This window comes from Diabrotica virgifera, chromosome 5 (assembly GCF_917563875.1).
Source record: "Diabrotica virgifera virgifera chromosome 5, PGI_DIABVI_V3a".
In the NCBI taxonomy this organism is placed as follows: Eukaryota; Metazoa; Arthropoda; class Insecta; order Coleoptera; family Chrysomelidae; genus Diabrotica; species Diabrotica virgifera.
In genome coordinates, this window is record NC_065447.1 from 118,063,112 (window position 1) to 118,069,422 (window position 6,311).

The window sequence follows — 6,311 nt, forward strand, 5'->3', positions numbered from 1 at the left end:
TAATTACTTTTTAGCGTTGTAAATATTAAGCGATAACAATTAAATAATACATTTAAAAATTACCGGTGAAAGTTGATTTGTAATCGGCCAGGAGCGACACCAGCGAAGCTCCAGAGCGTATACGCTGTGAGCTCGTACGTAGAGGGGATATTTACAAATTCGCGAACGCCAGTAGTGACAAATTTGTAAACGTTTACCGGAAATTTGACATAAATGTCAAAGTGATTAATTTAAAATTAAAATTGAAAACATTAATTATAAACAATATTAGTTGGTCAAAGCTGTGGTATATATTTTTACCTTAAATATACTTACGTTTTAAATACTGAATTTAAGTTTTTTTAATGTTCCGTAATATCTAATTATAAATAATCTATTATAATCTTAGCTCCATCTACACGATTATTGTCAAAGTATCCGAAGTAAGAAATTGATATTTTATCAATAGAACCGTTGATTGATAAATACGGAAAGATACGAAACCCTATGCATTATTTTGTTGTCTTTAAAACCTGCCCGTATAGTGGCGCGCCTAGCTTAAATTTGTTGGAACTAGTCTTGAGGGAAGTGTAAAATTCTCCCTACTCAAGGAACTAGCCAAGAACACGCGGTTATTTCACGTGGCCCGTATTCAAAATTTTAACGCAGCTGTCACTATCAAGGCCCCGTCTCACCATCAAATAATTGACAGTTATTTGATCAAACTTGACAGTCAAACTTGACTAGTGACACAAACTATACATACTAACTGTCACTTTGTGTCACTAACTGTCAAGTTTGATCAAATAACTGTCAATTATTTGATGGTGAGACGGGGCCTTCTCATAGTTATTAATCTGTATTATTTTTTGTTTCTGCAAAAATGTTGAAAATATAAATTGACTATAGAGTTTTTTTCACTACTCTTGACCTCACAAGTAAATACTTTTCGAGTTATTTGCGAGTGAATATATTCATTTCTCAAAAAATAGTACGTTTTTAGACGTATTTTCGCAAATAACTAAAAAAGGAAGTATTTCACCAAAAAAACATTCATAGCAAAAATACAGCTTATCAAAAAGTGAAAAAAATGTTTTATATAAATATGACATATTATGAAGTCGTAGACCCAGTAAAAGCAGAGTTATAGCTAATGAAAAGTAGGTTCTTATTATTTGTCAAATTCAAAATTGAATATTTCTACATGAAATAACCAAAAAATTAAGAACTTTTCGGGGAAAACTCATCATAACTTTTTTAAAAAGTTTAAAATAAGCTTTATTTTTTTGAGTTTCTAGTATCAGAAGTAAACAAGTTGCGCACAAAATAAAGTTGATCCTTTTTTTTTGTAAAAAATATCTAAAAATCACCTCCTAATTAGCATCTCAAATGAAATTAATCAGTAGCGCTTCATAAGTTACTTTACGTATGTATGCTTATTATAGAGGATCTGTAAGTTTCATCGGTTCATAGTGCTTATTTTTGAAAGGCTGTAGTTAAAAGGGCTTCAATGAGTCACTAATCACGAGTATATGCAAATTCGGAACAGCCATATCTTAACCAATTTTTGTATTACAGAAAAACAAAATATTCAGAAAACCAAAACCTTTAAACTTTGGGATATTTCGTATCACAAGTTATTTAAAAAAAGGCATTTTTTTCAAAATAAAAAAAATACTGTAAAACTAAATTTACGATGAAATTTACAGATCATGTGTATTATAAACAATACATAAGTAAAGTCACTTGTGAAGCGGTAACAATAATTTGATTTTATTCGTCTTGAGGGGCCAAACGAAAAACACAAACTACTTTTTTTCTTTTTAAATCGTGTGCTGTTGTGATTTATAGCAAATTTATAGCATCTCTTTCGAAATAAAATTTTTATGCAAGTTCCCTTTTAGAGGGTGATTTTCACGCTTTTTTAAAACTATTTTTACAAAAAAGGACCAACTTTATTTTCAGCGTAACGTGCTTACTTTATGCTAGAAACATTTTTAAAAACAAAAACAAAGCTTTTTAAACACTTTAAAAAAGTTGCGATGAGTTAGCAAATTTATAGCATCTCTTTCGAAATAAAAATGTTATGCAAGTTCCCTTTTAGAGGGTGATTTTCACGCTTTTTTAAAACTATCTTTTACAAAAAAGGACCAACTTTATTTTCAGGGTAACGTGCTTACTTTAATGCTAGAAACTTTTTTAAAAACAAAAACAAAGCTTTTTTAAAGAAATGTGCTTTATTTTTTGGTTATTTCACCTTGAAATATTCGATTTGGAATTTGACGAATAAGAACTTACTTTTTTAGCTACAACTCTGCTTCTACTGAGTATAAAGATTTTATACAGACATTTTTTTTTTAAATTTTTTATAAAGTATATTTTTATTGAATACCTTTTTCGATAAAATACTTACTTATTGTGTTATTTGCGTAAAACCGTCTAAAAACGTGTATTTTTTTGTTAAAAAACGAACATATTCACTCTCAAATAACTCGAAAAGTATTAGCTTAGTCAAAAAACTGAATGGAATAAAACTTGCTACAATTAATCAGTTTATCCACTTGATAGATACTAGATAGTATTAGACTTATTGATATTATAGCTACCTAGCCTTATACAAAAAGTGGATTTAGAAAGTCCACATCTACATTAGACAACCTAGTGGATATTGAATCTGTAATTCATGGGTAATTTGGATGTGATAAAGTATGTTTGGCTTATGGCTATCTTTTATTATATTGTATAACGCGTGCCATTTGGGGATTAGATATAAGAATTCTATTAAGTTGGTCAGTTCCAGGAAACATAAAATTTATTAGTAATTTCCTATATAGACGAAACTTATTCGAATAGATAACGTCCTTTTAGACTCAAAAATCCAATTAAACGACATTCCTCAATGGTCTACTCGTTGCACTTTTCCTTATTGCAATCAATGACATCGCTAAATCACTTAACCCACTAGTCATTTAGAAATTAGAGAATTGGTCAAACACTACTGGCCTAGAATTTTCTCCCACTAAAACGAAAACAATAATCTTCAGTAAAACTCCAAAGAAGCACATTACACTACCAAAAATCTACCTAAAGAATTTCTTCTTCTACTTTTTCTTTTATATAGGCAGTACTGCCTGTTTTTCTTCAACGGTGCCTTTCATTCTGTCCCTAAATTGTCATTCCATCTTTTCCTTGGGCATCCTATACTTCTTCGGCCTAACGGTGACTTGTCCCTGGCTATTCTTATTATCCTTGATTCAGACATCCTGCTTATGTGTTGATTCCACTCTTCTTTTCTATTCTTTACCCAGGTATTTATATTGTCTACCCCACATATGCATCTGATTTCCTCACTTCTTACCCTGTCCCGTAGTCCTTTTCCAGCAATCCTTCTTAAAATCTTCATTTGTTGGTATCCAGACATCTTTGTATTTTGCTTGCATCTGGTCTTGTTTCGGCAGTGTAAGTCATAACTAGTCTAATAACTTCAGTCAAATGACTTATATATTCGGTCCTTTGATTCCACCCTAAGGTATTTGTTTTTCCAAATTGTGTCGTTTAGGCATCCGGCCGTTCTACTGGCTTTAATTATTAGTCTTTAACCTCTTCTTCGATATTATTGTCGGCTGATAGATCAATTCCCAGGTATTTACTTTTATTGTCTAAGTCCAATTGGCATCTTATTGGTTCTTTGGATATTACTAAGCTTTTTGTTTTTGGGCTAATATTTTCATATTTGCGCTAATGTTGAATTCGTGCAGTAATCTTTGTAGGTCGTCTTCGCACTCTGCTACTAACACGGTGTCATCAGCGTAACAGAGTATTTTTATCTCTTTATCGCCCATTTTTTACCCTCTTTTTTCTTCACTTGTTTTATCATTGCATCCAGCGTTATGTTTAACAGTAGAGGGCTTAGTGAATCTCCTTGCTTGATTCCTGTGTTTGCTTCTATATGGATTCTGTTATTATTCCATTGACTTCATTTCTATTTTATTTCGTACATAAAGGTTTTCTATCAGTTTTATAATATCCAGTGGTAAATTTTTGTCATATAGTAGGTGTATCACGTCTTTCAATTGTATTCTATCAAACGCTTTCTCTAGGTATATAAAACAGAAAAACCCTCGCTTGTTATACTCTAATGATTTCTCCGCTATTTGTTTTATCACAAAAACTGCATCGTTATGATCTTCCCCTTCTAAATCCTTGTTGTTCAACCGATATATTTATGCACGCCATTATTTTCTTCATCAGTATTTTTGTTGGGAGTTTCAGTATAGGGCTCCGTAAATTAATCCCTCTATAATTACTGGGGTCTGCCCTATCACTTTTCTTAAATAACGCTATCATCTAAGTGGTACTCCATTCTTCTGGAATTCTTCCTGTATTTATTATTTTACTTATCAGGATATTCAGTTCTTTGTGAAGTCTCTCTCCTCCGTATTTTAAAAGTTCATTAGCTATTCCATCTTTCCCTGGTGCTTTTCGATTTTTCATCTGTTTTAAGGCGTTCGTTATCTTCCTCTTTAATTTCTGTTTGCTCATCCGATTCTAATCCTGGTTTTCCAGTTCTTCATGATTAGCTGTTTGATACAGGTTTTCTAGGTAAGTTGTCCATGTATTTGTATCAATATGTTTTACTTCTACTAGCAATTCCTTCATCTCTGCTGTTTGACCTCTTATCATTTTCCACATTTCCTTTTGCATCCCGTATAAGTCGTGCTCCATCTCTTTTGAAAATGCTTACCAATGTTCTGTTTTCTTCCTTCTTACTATTGAGTTTAACTCATTTCAAACTCTTTTATATTCTTCACATATGTTTGTCTCGTTCTTTTGAATTTATATTCTAGCTAGATTTTCTTTTTTTTTTGGCATTTTATTTTTATTTTTTCACAGATCCATGGGGTGTTCTCCTTTTCTTTCGTATATGTTTACTTATCTTACGACCTCCGAATGCATCCGTTGCTGCCATTTTGATATTATCTCTAATCTTCCTCCAAATTTCTTCTATGTCTTCATCTGGTGTTATGTAGTTTTCGTTCAGTACTTTTTGCAGTCTTCTCTGGTATAAATCTCGTGTTGACAAGTCTTGTAGCTGTTTTACCTTTATTCTTGTATCACATTCAATAGGGTCTTTTTTCCTGTTTTTTTGTAGATGTATTCTGATTTTTCCAAGTACTAGGTTGTGATCACTTCCGATATTAGCTGCACTTAAACATCTTATGTCTAGTACTTGAGAATGATGGATGTTTCTGTTTGTCAATATATAATCAATATCGGATCTGTGTGCTCTTGTATTTTTGAATGTATATTTTTCTTGATTTTTGTGTCTGAAGAACGTATTGTTTATTCGAAATTCGTTCTGAGAGCAAAAGTTAATAAGTAGTTCCTAAAGAGTTTACAATAGATTATTCATAATTGATTAACTTCTTGGGAATAAAACTGGATAATCGTCTATCTTGGTAAGACAATATACACTCACTCCGCTCAACTTAATGAAAAATATCTCTCATAAACAATGGGATGTCGACGTCCAAACTCTTATGACTGTTCACTGAAATTTGGGTTTCAACCTGAGATACAGTCGGAAAAATGAAAGAATACCCATGAACGAACATATAAAACACGCTGTATTTTCCTGTCATCATGTCGCAAAGAAAATTGCCCAGCGCAAGTACATGTAATAATAATTATTACATGTACCTGTGCTGGCCAATTTTTTGTGTGACACGGTGACAGGAAAATACAGCGTGTTTTTTATGTTCGTTCATGGGTATTCTTTCATTTTTTCTACTGTACAATACGCTAAAGTGTTACGTTTGGCTTGTTCTCTTGTATGTAATGAAAGCATGGATAATAAAGGCCAGCTCCACTAACAAACTTGAAGTCTTTGAAATGAGGTGCCTGCACCGAATGCTTAAAATATCATGGACATATTTAGGGACATATTGCGAGGAGAACGATATATACTTGTCTGCAACTGGAACTCGAAGGAAATATAGAGGGTAAGAGAGGTCTAGAAAAAGATGTCATGGCTGGTTAATATTCGGCAAATGATATTAATGAAATTACTCTTAATAGAATAATGTAATCGTGACTATCTAATATCTCACCTGACAATACAATGCACGGTGGACGTCTACGCAGAAATACACGGCACCTTTAAGAAGTAAAGTTAATAATAAATAATTCAATAATTATACTTAGTCACTATTTTCCCCCTAACTCGGAAAATATCAAGGGCACGAAAAAACTTGGAAGAAATTGTTGGAAATCGCGATTGCAACCATTCATGAGTCCTTACCATTTTTCTCTCGAAGAGTTTAAAGTGGCCG